The sequence below is a fragment of the Lepidothrix coronata genome, unplaced genomic scaffold (genome assembly GCF_001604755.1).
Source record: "Lepidothrix coronata isolate B3197 unplaced genomic scaffold, Lepidothrix_coronata-1.0 Scaffold27, whole genome shotgun sequence".
NCBI lineage: Eukaryota > Metazoa > Chordata > Aves > Passeriformes > Pipridae > Lepidothrix > Lepidothrix coronata.
Window position 1 is genome coordinate 5,886,099 of NW_016690207.1, and position 13,587 is coordinate 5,899,685.

Below are 13,587 nucleotides of genomic sequence, written 5' to 3' on the forward strand. Positions count from 1 at the left end.
CTGAGGGCCCAGAGCTGGACACAGCACTCCAGGGGTGGCCTCACCAGCGCTGAGTCCAGGGGAAGAATCACTTCCTTGGACCTGCTGCCACACTCTTCCTGATCCAGGCCAAACTACACCAACAGGCTCCCGAGCTGCCTGGGTGGCAGAGCCACTCCCAACCCCCCTGCACGGTGCTGGTGCTGCACGAGGTCCTCCCAAGCAGGGCCCTTCACTGGGTACCTCCAGCATCTCCAGCATCCACAGGCACCTGCCTCTCCCTGCTCCAGGTCCAACAGGGCTGGGAGTGTTTCCAGCCCTCGGTTGAGTTAAATCTCCCTGACAGGCTCGATCTGCCTCCAGTTCTCCGTGACGCTTTCACTTCCAGTTGGCTCTGGCAGCGACAAACCTGCTCTGACACCTTGGCTGTGTCTCAGTCTCATCCTCTGCTTCTCCCTGTCTCTTTGTCGTGCTCGGTGCCATTTTTGCACTGACAAACCCTTTTTGATCTCCTTCCCCTGCGCTCCCCCCTCCCGCCGCCTCTCCAGCCCTGTGATTCTTCCAGATCCTGCACGGCTGCTTTCTTTAACAGGAATAGGAGTGTAACCCCGGCCAGGGAGCTCTCTGCAAACCAAACGCTCTGGGTTTAATTTGGGGAATACGGTCACACTCGGTTTCATTACACTTGCCCCTCTGACCCATAACACTTGCTTTCTTAGCCGTGGCTTTTTCAATTCGGCTCGAGCAAAATTCCCCACGTGTCCTGCACCACGAGGAACAGGGCTCTGAGCTCCTGCTCCCCCTTTAATCCCCGTTTGCAATTTGCAGGAGCTTTGGCTGAGGGTGAAAGGTTCTGTGTTTCATTACGATGCCTCGCGGGGACCTCTGGGAACCTGCTGTGTGCAGCACCCCCTGTCACACCACAGCAGCTGCACTCAAAAAAGTTCCCTGTCTCAGATATATCACCAGCTTTTCCTGTGTCAGCTGCAGGGAACTGCAAGAAGTCCATCATGAACTTTAAAGAGCAGCCCTGGTTCCAGGTGTTCTGCTCACAGATACGCTCGGTACACCCCATAACCAGCTCTGCTTTGCACCTGTAGACCAGAGTCCTCTGCTGCTGTGGGTTATTAGAGGGGTTCAACCACCACGTTTGGGGAGTGGGTGGCTGGAGATGTGGATGCAGAAGGAAGGGCTCTAGGAGCAGGAGCTGTTCCCACAGCATTGCCTGCTGCTGTTTGCTAACTCAAGTCATCAGCAGGAACCAGAGCCAAAAGCTCTCAGTCTGGGGCACCAGGGACAGGGGAGCTGATACCAAACCCACAGCAAGTCCCCAGACAGCTCCAAGTTCATGGACTCCTATAATCCCAGCATGGTTTGGGTTGGAAGAGACTTTAAAGACCACCCTCCACTAGCCCAGGTTGCTCCAAGCCCTGTCCAACCTGGCCTTGGACACTTCCAGGGATGGGGCAGCCACAGCTTCTCTGGGCAACCTGTGCCAGGGCCTCCCCACCCTCACAGGGAAGAATTTCTTCCTTCCCTCCAATCTAAACCTTCCCTCCTTCACTTGCAGTGCTGTGCCCTTACCAAACCAGCCACAGCCTCTCCCAGCTCCAGGGCTACTCATTTGATCCCCCAAACATCTTTATTACTTCATAACGATGAACGATTCCATGATTCCATCATCTTGGTGACCCACCTCTTTTCCACCTTACGCACACACAGAGCAGAGGAGTCCAAACCTCTCAGCCTAAAGCTTGATTTTAAAATGCAGTTGACACTTGGGTGGACACTTCCAGAGGAAATGAAGAAGTCTGGGGGTGTGTTTCCCAAGCACTCCCTGCTGCACCCTGGGAGATCTTCTCCGGCAGATTTTCCCGGGCAGGCAACAGCGAGAACACAGGAGGCAGAAAGCACATCTTTAAATTTTCCCCGAGCTGTCTCCTGGACAGACAATCCCATTAAGTGAAGCAGAGGGACCTGAAGCTGTGTAAAAGCAACAAGGTGAATCTCCTTAGTGCAGGAGCCTGACAGATGAGAGCAAAATGCTGGATTTAACTCCAATGGAACACAACAGAGCGCGACGTGTTACCGGAGGGTGAAATGCAAGCCCGGGCTGCCTCTGCTGCACACAGCCAGGTGATCTCCCAGCTGCCAGCAGAGATTTCTGTTAGGCTTCCCTCTCCAAATGGAGGGACTTCATTTGGAGATAAGACAGTAAAATGAGACAGCTTTGAAGCAATATGCTCAAGGTCACCGAGGAATTAATTGCAGAGCAAGAAGCAAACCCAAAGCCAGCCACGAAGCACACTTAGCCCCAAAGCCACTAGTTATAAGACATGCTATTTATCAACATCTATCAAATTAGGCAGAGTACCATAAACTCAGGCTCGTGGAGCATTTTTTAAAGTGGCAGGAAAGGAAAAGCAGTTTCCCAGTTCTTAAGAGCATCTCAGGAAGAAAAATACTGGCATAATAAAACTATTTTAAAAGGCACCTCATGTACTATTTATCTCCTACTCAACAGTCTCCCTAAATCTGAGTGCAACATGTTGGTAATGGGTATCTCAGACACATAATTTAAAGTGTTACTGAAATTTCTTACGCGCAGAAGATCAGCCGCTGAGATCAAAGGCTGACGCATCCAGTGACTCTGTCTGTGACAAAAGAGAGAGGTTTCTAACAGTGAATTACAGTGTTAAACAAATCGAGCCCGTCTCCCCTAAGAACGTTTCCCTGCTCACTTAAGAGTACAAAGTTTGTTCTATGTAGGCTACTCGCAGAAAAATAACAGGCTGTCTGTGGAGTGACTCATCCAAAGCAATCCCACTGTGCTGGGAGGCTGGGGAGAGGGGAAAGAAAGGCAGGGATCAGCCACCAGGACAGAAATCAGACACTCCAAAGGGCTGGTAACACAGGTTGGAACGGGATTCCAGGGCAATGGGCACAGCTGGCAGAGCTCAGGGACTGTTTGGACAATGCTCTCAGGCACAGGGTGGGGTTTTGGGTTGTCCTGTGCAGGGCTAAAGGGTTGGACTCCATGATCCCTTCCAGCTCAGGATATTCCATGATTCTGTGCCCAGGTACCAGTGAAAAGCACATCAGCCATCCCTGCCCAGCCTCTCTGAGAGCACCACCTGCCCAGCAGCAAACATCTGCCCTGACATTCAAGGGCAGCTCACCACATCCCTCAAGGAACACACCGGAAACTCGGGAAAATAAAGGCAAGAGACTTCTACAGTCCCGGTGGGAATGCCCCATCTTCAGCCACCTGAGAGGACACCACAGTGTTCTCCAAGCAGGTTATTTTAAAGGAAAGCTTCCCCGGGCGGGGCAGCCTCCCAGTGCCTCCACCCCGGGCTCAGCAGGCCCAGCTGGAGTTCCCCCTCGCTGGTTGGAGCCTCGCAGCCTCCAGCTCTTCCTAAAGAAACCAAACCAGCCCTTCCCAAGCTCCCACCGAGGGGGGTGAGGAGGGATGTGCAGGAGCATTCCCTACACCGCAGTTGTCATCCCTGGCTCGCTAATGACTCGCATTACCTGGAGCCAGATCCTTTGTTCCCTCCCCGCAGATGGGATCCCTCCCGGCGCTCTCCAGCCCAGGCTGTTCAAACAACAGGAGCTGTGTTTTTCTTGCAGGTTGCACGTAGTTTGGGAATCGCTTTTTTTCTCCCCTCCCAGCTCCAAGGGTTTCATTTGTTTGATTTCTCTGAGCCACGGGCGTATTTGCATTAACCAGACAAGGAATTCTTCGCTGGGTTTCCCCCACCAGCTTCCTGCCCTGAATATCAAATACTCAGGGCTCTACATCCACCTTTGCCACCTCTATGGATGTTTGGATTTTGTATGGATGTTTGGATGTTTGGATTTCTTCTCTCAGTGGGAGCAGGGGGGGCTTGCTTTCATTTGTTTTCTTTACAAGATCACAAAGCAGTTCAGAGGTGTTCTCTGCACGGGAAAAATACCTTCAAAACCTGATAAACAACCAGGCAAACAGTGCTGGTGTGGGGGTTTAGGGAGGGTCTGTGCAAGCAGCAGGGAGTAGGGGGAATCCTGCACCCCACCACTGCAGTGGGCACACCCCAGAGGGCAACACAAGGAGACAAACTCACTTTTCTCCATCCCCAAGGTGCTCCCAGGGTTCTTTTTGCACCTTCACCCGGTGCAGGTGGAGGCTGGAGCTGGCTAACAGCTTTACTCACGGGGTTGTGGGAGGACACTCAGGGAAGAAAGGTTCCCAAACAAGCTCTTGGCACAGCAAAGGGTGGTGGTGGTGGGGGAAATCCTCCTCTGCTGATCTCAGACCTAAACATTCCCAAACTTAAGGCAAGGCAGAATCGCTGAGTGCCCTGCACTGCAGCTGGGACGATGCTCAAGTCCTCCAATCCCACTGCTGCCTTTCCCTCCATTTGCTGGAATTCTGCTGGAATTTGCTCTGGTTTTCCCCAGCTCCCCTCCGTGTCCCGATGTCCACCTCCCTCCCTCTGTCACTCCAGGTCCCCCCTCCTGAGCTGGATCCATCTCCGCGGGTGAGCGTCGCTAATGTCACAATCATTCCATCTGACAAAGTCTCGGCTCCTCCGCGTCTCCCTTGTCTCCTTGAATCTCTGTCAAGGCCCTTTCCACATGTCTAAGCATTTTAATGACATATGGTGCTGGGACTGGGGGGAGGGAGCAGCAGATGAAAACCCGGCACGGTGAGAAACTGGGAAAAACCCCAGGGAAGGACCTGGAAGACAACTGGGTGGTGAAGGAGGAGGGTGAGGAGGATGATCTTGGGGAAAGTTGCTCCACCACACCATTCAGATCTCTTTTCAGCTCTCCCCCAATATCTCGTTGGTTGCCCAGAGGAAAATGCACTTTTTGAGGGTTTCTCTGTCAGATCCTGTTTTGCACCTCTATTCCAGACCCCTCCTTTGTGGTCACCAGACCCTGTGTGACCACCAGGAACACAGAGATGTGCCAAGGCACGGTGGAACAAAGGCACAGCTCACCTCTTCCTCACCCCAGGAGGTGCCCAGTTCCCAGCTGGACCAGACCCACATGGCCAGAGGGGGTTGGAGTTGGGCAGGTCACACACAGGCATTGACTCCACAGCCTTTCCCTGGGGTGGAAACCCACCAAAGGTGCATCACAGCAACACACCCTGCCCCAAATGCCAAGGTCTGAACTTCATCCCCAAGTAAAGAACACTCCCAACATCACCTTCAGCCCAGCAACCTTCTCCTTAGGTGAAGGAGTGGGGACTTACATCCCCCCCATAAGTGGGGACTTACACCTACTTTTCTCCAGGCACGGTCTTAGCAGATCCCAAAGCTTCCAGACAGCTAAGAAGCCCCAAAAGTCCTTTTAAGACAGGCTATTCAGCAGAATCTCACTGGATTTCTCCCTGAGTAATTGCATTTTGTCTGCTTATAATCCTCCTGGTGTTTAATTCTCCTTCACCTGTCGTAAACTGGTGAGAGCTGTGGCAGGACGCTGATGGCAGCAGCTTTGCTCCATGCAAATGAAGCAATCTTGTCTCAGAGGGGGCTCAGCACCAAAGAGTCAGACACCAAAAGCCTAAAAAGAAAGCAGATCTGGATCCCAATTGCTCTGAGAGACCCCCAGCCCCTCAGCTCCAAGACAGAGGTGACAGCAACACCCACGGTTTAAACTCCTCACCTTCTTAGGAGCTCTACTGCTGCAGACCAGCTGAACTCCAGCTCTGGAGTATTTTGGCAAATCCCACCTTTGGCAGATTAATGAGCAAACCAGCAGGAGCACAAATCCTTCCTGGCATCCCAGTTTGGGTGGAAGCACCACGAACTTGCCCGTGACTGCAGAGCCCTCGAAGACTCGGAGCAAGCTGGGCTGGGGGAAGGTGTCCCTGCCTGTGGAAGGGGGGGGGAACCAGATGAGCTCCAAGGTCCCTCCCATTCCATCACAAACCATTCTGGAATTCTGTGGTTCTCCAAGGCTGCTGCTGACCAACAGGCTGCACAGGGAGTGGAACATGGATGGGCTGGGATGAGTCTGGCACACACAGATGGATTTTGCTTTCCCAGCCTTATTCAGTGGCACTGCAGCAGCTGGTGTTTATTCTCTATCCCTCACATATTCCTGGGGTTTGGGGAAGCTTCACAAGGCTCTCCAAGTACAACAGCTACGAACAGAGTCCCAATCTGGCTTTCCCACAAAACACTTGAGGAGAGGGAAGCAAAGGCAGAGGGTGCACGAGTCAGAGTCCGAGTGTGGCAGTAGGGATCAAGAGCTGACAAGTGAGGAAAACAAGTGGACATACCTGCTGAAAATTGTATTTTATAATCTGTAATGAAGCCTTGAATGAAAATTAAGAAGCACAAAAAAGCACCTCAGCTCCCAGATGAAAACCAAGCCCCCGGAGTTAGAAGCTGGTGCTGCCAGGGTTCCTCTCCCTGTGACACACTTGCATTAAACACAAATAAGTCAGTGAGGAACACAAGACAAAAGAGCCATTTGTCAGGTGACACGAGGGAAGGATGAGGGGATGCTCCAGGAATTTATCAAGGAAATATGTTGAGCTGTGCAACTTTTTTTTTAAGAAAGACACTGAAGAGAACGAGCAGCTTCCCTGTGAACCTGCAACGCTGCTCAAGGACATATAAAGCAGAAATAACCCCCTGAACACCCAGCACTGCCTGGGAGCTGCTCTGCCATGTCTGCCAAGGCTGGGGGATCATGGCCAGTGCTCCCGAGCTCCACATCTCCAGTCAGCCTGAAAATGCCTGCAGCCCCCGTGCTGCACAGCGAGGCCCAGAGCTTCCAGAGGCTCTGCTCAGACAAATATCCACCTGCTTTCCTCTGGGGGGGAGAGGGGAATGTTCTCAGAGCCTTTTCAGTGTTGAACAAAGTTTGTTTGAACTAGACTTAACTGCGACAAGAGCAGCATTAAGCCGAACTCAAGCACCTGTGAGAACACTCTGCTTTAAATAGTTCCTCTTCAAGCTTTAACGTCATGTCAGGCTCAAGAAGATTTTATGGGCCACCAAGAGCATCTAAAGCCTTGGCATCCCATTTGCAGCCTGAAGAGCTCTGCAGCAGCAGCACTAGGGGAGGGTTTCTGGGGGGTGTGATGCCCCAGGAACGGGGGGTTGGCAGCACCAGCAGCCCTGTCCCAGCCCCAGGCAATGCCCCCATCCTGCAAACCAAGCTGGGAATCACTCCTACACCACCCTAAACCTGTCATTTTGCAGGTGTCCAGCCATGAGGCCACTTCTAAACTGGCTGCACAGGTGCTCCTGAAGCAAATCCCTTGTCAGCAGCCCCCCTGGATGCTGCTCAGACCTGTCACCAGCACTGCCAGGGTCAAAGCGCTGCCCTGCCTCGGGCCAGGCAGGCACTTTGCATGCTCAAAATTCATTAAAGTCAAACACTCCTAAGACTTTTTACACATGAAAAAGCAGATGAAGGTGAGACAGAGCAGTTCAGTGCAGCACAGGCAGAGTTTTATTTAATGAAGGTATATTTACTCAGCAGAGCTGAAGGGCTGCTTCTTCACAGCAGGTCAGGGGCTGCTATGCAAATACTAATAAATATTTTGCACTTTTCAAGAATGCTCTACCCAAGTGCTCTGCAAGTGTGAACTGCACTAAACCTCCCAGGATCTGGAAGGAACAAGGGAGAAAACAGGAGCAGACACTTCGTCCAACACAGCAACACAGAAGCCTCTTGGGTGCAAAGCAGAGACACTTGACAGCACCAACAGCTTTCCCAGCTCCCCCTGGAAGTGCTTTTCCATCTCTAACCTCACATTTGTGTGCTTGGCAGCTTTCTAGAAACAGCAGCTCGGTATCGATTCAGAAAACAGAGTCATCTGTGGTTCATTACTCCCAACAGATTTCACAGGGGATCCTGATCCTGCCTGATGCCTCAGCTGCTGCTGAGCCAGCTCAGCCTGCACGATCTGGGGCTGGTATGAGAGAGTAAAGCTTCTCAGGAAACACCTCACACAGGACAAAAGCCACCACAGGGACGAGTTTGTCGAGCCCACAGGGATTTGTGCTTTAGTAACTGGCTTTCCAGGAGGTCTCCTTGGGCTGGGAAACAAGGTGCTGGGGAGCAAAGGCGAGGGGATGAGGATGGCTGGGGCTGCTGGGCCACTCACCAGCTCTGAAACCAGCTCAGAACAACTCTGTGGGGAGGAGCAGCTTCTACCCTGCAAGGCACAGGGGGAATAAAGAAATAACCAAGGATGGCTCCAGTCAGATCCTGCAGAAGGACTCAGAAGGCAGCACTGAGGTCTCAGATTTCCAAAAGACTCCCACCTGGGCAGCTCCAGCATGCCATGAGAGATTCCTGGAAGGCTGAAGGAGCAGTTTTCCTCCCTTGCCTCAAAAAGCCTGCAGTTTGCAGCCAGCACCCTCTGCCAGCTGGAGGGTTGGGAGCCATCCCAAGGAAGGTGAGGGAGCCACAGGGGTGATCTCCAGCTGCACTCCGAGCTGGTGCCAGGCAGAGATGGGATCACTGGGATCACAGCATCTCTGCAGGGGAACAGGAGCTCTTCACCTGTGAGACAACAAATTCAGGCTGCTCCTTTCAGCTGAAGCACTTCCAAGTCCAGACAAATATCTACCTGCTTTCCTCTGGAGGGGAGAGGGGAATATTTCCCATTTCCAGAGGGAGAGGTGGGGTTGGAGACACAGACACTGACCATGGAAGATCCAACCTGTGGGAACTGGGATTGGGATCTCCAGCAGCAGCAGGGCCCCGAGCTGCCTGCTGGAGCCAGAACCACTGTGCTTCCAAGGTACCAACTTATTTTGCAATCAGTAGCGAGATTTATTGATCCAGGAAGGAAATACAGCCTGAGAGAGCCTGGTCAATAGCAATCCCAACGGGGAAGAAGTTTTAATGGAGACCAGAAAAAATTCCGAGCTGGATTTTGTTCTGGGGCAAAACTGCCCAGGCTGATGATCTCAGCCCAGGAGCAGCTCAGAGACTCCTCCCTGCTCTGCTGCTCTTCCCACTGCCCAGCTCAGATGCCAAGGTCTGGGACAGCACAGAAAAGAGAAACCCCATTAGCTGCTCCCACAGATCCGTCTGGCCGAGGACAAGCTGCTAATGCTGCCTGCCTTGGAAATCATAGCAAGAAATTCAACCTGCACAGTCAAGGCCAGACCCAGGCGTGTAACTCAGTGATGGCAGGAGTTCAAGCACTTAAAATGTCTTTTGAAACCACAGTAAAATCCTGCTGTCCCATCCCTCTTGGAAATGGACTCCGCTGAATGTCAAGGCCCTGAAAGGCAAGAACACAAAAGCAACAAAAAAAACCCCAAACCAGCTCTGCTTGACAGAGGCCATGAGAGCTGGATGCAGCAATTTCCCTTCATTTGTCAGCAAAATCTCATCAGATGCATAAAAACACAAAAAGAGGGTCGAGTTCCCAGAAGGGCACCCTCAATATTGGTGCAGGGGCTGGGGAAAGGCTCCACACCACGGTTCTGAGGGTGAGGAGCTAAAGCCTTAACTCCAGTATTGTGAAAGCAGCAAAATGCCACCTTCAGGGAGGCAGGGAGGATTTCTGGGGTGCTGCAGATCCCCCCCAAACTGCAGCAGCACCATGCTGCAGCTCCAGGGAATGAAGAACCTCTTGTGCACGTCACAGACAACAACAGCTCTGCCCTGTGTTTACAGGTTACTAAGCAGCCATCACCTAACCCCCCCCTTTTTTCCCCTGTCAATACCTGCAAAACAGCTGTAGAAGAACAAACAGCTCTTTGTGGCCCTTTGAAAAGGCTCAGAGAGGCCAACAGTGCCCTGGGATATCTCACACTGAGGTAACCCCAAGGCACGGGGAGCTGCAGAGAGGGGTGGGAAGAGAGGTTTGGAGAGCAGGGCTTTCCCTGCCGTGGAGCCCAAAGGCTGCCAGCACCCAGGGAAGCAACTGGCACAGTCTGACAGCCCTGCAGGAGGATAATTGGGCAGCCAGGGCTGTGCAGATGAACTAAAGTGTTTACTGGTGTTAATATTTAATTGTGTCACACGAGGAGAGAGGAGCTGGGGGAGCTGAGCTGAGGGTGGAGATGCACGTGTGTGTCAGGGGCTGCCAAGTCAGGCACCTCCAGGAGCCAAAACATCACCTCAGGAGCACTGGTTTGGATGTGCCCATCGAGCTGGGAGCTGCCAGGCTCCCCCTGCTCTGCTCCCTGGCACAGGGAGGAGTGCTCTGCCCTCTGGTTTGGGAGGCACTGCAGGTGGAGCAGGGAAAGGGGAAGGCTCATGGTAAAACCCAACTCCCTGGCACCTGACCTGCCTCACCCAAGCCAGAGGCTCCACCCAGCCTCATGTGTAAGAAAACTATTGGCATCCCCATCCCAGCACAGAGACACCCATGAGACCAGTCACCCGAGGAGGGCACAGCCCAGGAAAGGAGGTGCAGCAGTGCTCATTTGCAGGATGGTTTTGCTCATGGGGTGTGGGAAGAAGTTGTCCAGGGAGGTGCAATCACCCTCTCTGGAAGGGTTCAAGAGGTGTCTGGATGTGGCCCTTGGAGATATGAGTTAGGGGTGGTTATGGTGGTGCTGGGGTGATGGTTGGACTGGATCTTGAAGGTCTCTTCCAACCTTGATGATTCTGTGATTCACAAAGAGATGCCTTGCGCTGCCACTCCTCTGTTCTAACACTTGGATGGAGGGACACAAGTCTCCTCCACCCTAAAAACCCCAGCAGTTGACCCACTGCTCCTGTTGACTCTGCTTAAAGCTGGTTGCCTGTTCCCATGAAAGGGCTTTGCCCCACTGTTCCCTTGGGATGCAGCCTGGGAGAGCACAGTCACTATCAGACACGCTCAGACCTTTCCATTCCTTCCCCAAAGGGTCCCCAAATCAGCCCCAAACGGGTCACCCTGCACCCCACCACAGCAAAAGCCTGAACCAGCGTGTTCCTAAAGCTGCTGGTTGTGTGATATCTCAGCGTTTGGCCAAAGCCAGCACGGAAATTCAAAGGCAGGCTCTGGCTCCATAAATCCCGCAGGGTGAACAGCGCGGGCTCTTTGCTGGATTATCACCGCTGAAAGGAACTGCAGAGCATCCAACTCCACAAATGAAAGATGTTAATAGAGCGGTCCCAGCGGAGGGAGAGGCTGTAGATTACGTGGAGCTGCTTTCACATCCTGCGAAATGTGCAGATTTAAATAACATTCCCCTCTCACAAGGATAAATCTCAGCGCTCGCCACAAAGAACCGCAGCCCGGGCCCACGCCAGGCTCCTCCAGAGGGCTCGTGGGAGACATGGGTGATGCACTGAAGACCTGGAATTTGTGTCCCCTGCTCGATGCAGTGGTCCCAAACAGCTCCACTAGGTGAGGCTTCCTGCACAACCTCCCTCCCCGCAGTCCTCTTCAAACACACACGCACAAAAAAAGAGTTAAGACAGATTTTTCTCTCCAACCTCTTAATTAAGCCATTAGTCTCTTCCCCCTTAACCCAGGAATGAGAGGCCTGTCTTCACAGGAGCAAATGATTTCCCCAGAGTAATGAAGATGCATTATCATACAGAAAAAATCATTAGTTGCTGTGTCCAGAACAATGCAAGTGCTCAATTACTACACTTCCCAGCGCTCCTGGCGCAAACTTGGAAGAGATGCATCCAAAGGGATGTGCCCAGAGAAACAGCACTTGCTCAGGAGAATGTTTGGACCAGGTAAAAAGGTCCTACCTGAATTATTTTCCAACAAAGCCTTTGCTCACTTCACCCTTAGGACACCACAACAACAGGCAGCAGATCCCAGGAGGGTTTTCTCCTGCTGCTTTACAACAAAGGACTTGGGAGGTTGAGAAGGGGAGTTTCCCACCTCACTGAGAAGGTCTCAAATATCCTGGTAAGGATTCATCAGGACTAGGAAGCACTTCCCATTTTGAGGGAATTGCTGATGAAGGATGATGAGCAGCAGGGGTTTGGTGACCCAGGGAATCCCTGACTCGCCCCATCCTGGAGCCTCCAGAGGGAAACGACCCCACGAGTCTGGAGTTCAACACCAGGGATGACCCAGCTGGGTTTCAAGGCAGCTGGGGTTTGGTCACCTGCCTTGGAAGGGACCCTCAAGGATCATCAGTCCCACTCCTGGCTCTGCACAGACACCCCAACAACCCCACCCTGTCCCTCAGAGCGTTGTCCAAACCCTCCTGGAGCTCTGGCAGCCTTGGGGCTGTGCCCACTGCCCTGGGGAGCCTGGGCAGTGCCCAACCACCCTCTGGGGAAGAACTTCTCCTAAAACCCAGCCCAGCCCCCCCAGAGCTCCAGGCCAGCTGCAAAACACTATTCACCCACAACTTCTCTAACTCACAATTTCCCCTCTTCCTCGCCCCCAGGATGATTAAGAATAAGATTTAGTCATCTAACGAGGGCCCCATTATTCCTTCACACGTATCATTTCACAACTTCTCTCACCTACCGAGATACCCATTAAAAAAATGACTCATGAACTCTTCCCCTGCATCTTTGGCACAATAATTCCAACCCAGATGTGGGTCAACTGATGCTATTCATGAGCTCCCATCAAACCCATTCAGTGGTTCAGACTGAAAGGGGAGGAGTGGGTGTCAAGAGTGAAAGTGTTTTATTGAGACATTTTTCCATCTACATGAAACATTCAGACTTTTTTTCCCCCCCAAGACATCTCTGAAGTTAATTTACTTTAAAAAAGGTTTTTTAAGTCTGAACAAAGAACGTATCGTAGCAAATGAAATGTTTCATTTGACCTGAAACAAATATTTTTGGTCTTGTTTTCAGCTAACCCAACATAGCGTTTCATCTGCAGTTTTTCAGTTCTGACAGACAAGGGGAGGAAAAAAAAAATCAATTTCAGAGCTCCAAATACAACCCATTCTTTAACAGTTGTCACAGAGACTGTAGCTTATGTTAATATTAAAATACTGCTTTAGCAATTTATGAACATTATCTGGAGAGCGAAGGCACAAATTAGCAGAGATGAAGCAAAGTTACCCGAGCTAATGCATCCCTGGCATTCATATCTTGCTATTGTTCAGCTCATCTTAAAGAGCTATAGGGTTACCTGATAAAAGGGGCAAAGCTTGATGGTTAACACAGGTTGAGATGATTCCCGGGAATGTTTCCATCCCTTGGTGGGCAAAGCACATCGAATCCTAGCAGGGTTTGCATTGGAAGGGACCTTAAACCTCATTTTGTTCCACTCCTTCCACTGGACCATGTTGCTCTAAGTCCAACCTGGCCTTGGACACTTCCAGGGATTCAGGGGCAGCCACAGCTTCTCTGGGCAACCTGTGCCAGGGCCTCCTCACCCTCCCAGCCAGGAATTCCTTCCCAATATCCCATCCAACCCTGCCCTCTGGCAATGGGAAGCCATTCCCTCTTGTTCTGTCCCTCCATCCCTTGTCCCCAGTCCCTCTCCAGCTCTCCTGGAGCCCCTTTAGGCCCTGGAAGGGGCTCTAAGGTCGCCTGAGAGCCTTCTCCTTTTCAGGCTGAACAATCCCAACTCTCCCAACCTTTCCTCCCAGCCGAGCTGCTCCAGCCCTCTGATCATCTTGGTGCCTCCTCTGGACTCACTCCAGCAGCTCCACGTCCTTCCTGTGCTGTTCCCCAGGGCTGGAGGCAGCTCTGCAGGGGGGTCTCAGC

At 52.2% G+C, this 13,587-nt stretch overlaps 1 protein-coding gene and 1 long non-coding RNA gene across 2 annotated transcripts in view; one reads left to right on the top strand and one right to left on the bottom strand.

Moving 5' to 3' along the window:
• KIRREL3 (kin of IRRE like 3 (Drosophila)) overlaps window positions 1-13,587 on the bottom strand; it is a 358,478-nt gene that overhangs the window by 329,020 nt on the left and 15,871 nt on the right. The gene's annotated exons all lie outside the window — the stretch shown is intronic.
• On the top strand, window positions 9,637-12,831 carry LOC108494890. Its single transcript, XR_001873980.1, has 4 exons — window positions 9,637-9,770; window positions 10,966-11,293; window positions 11,693-11,812; window positions 12,724-12,831. It is a non-coding gene; the product is annotated as an uncharacterized LOC108494890 (long non-coding RNA).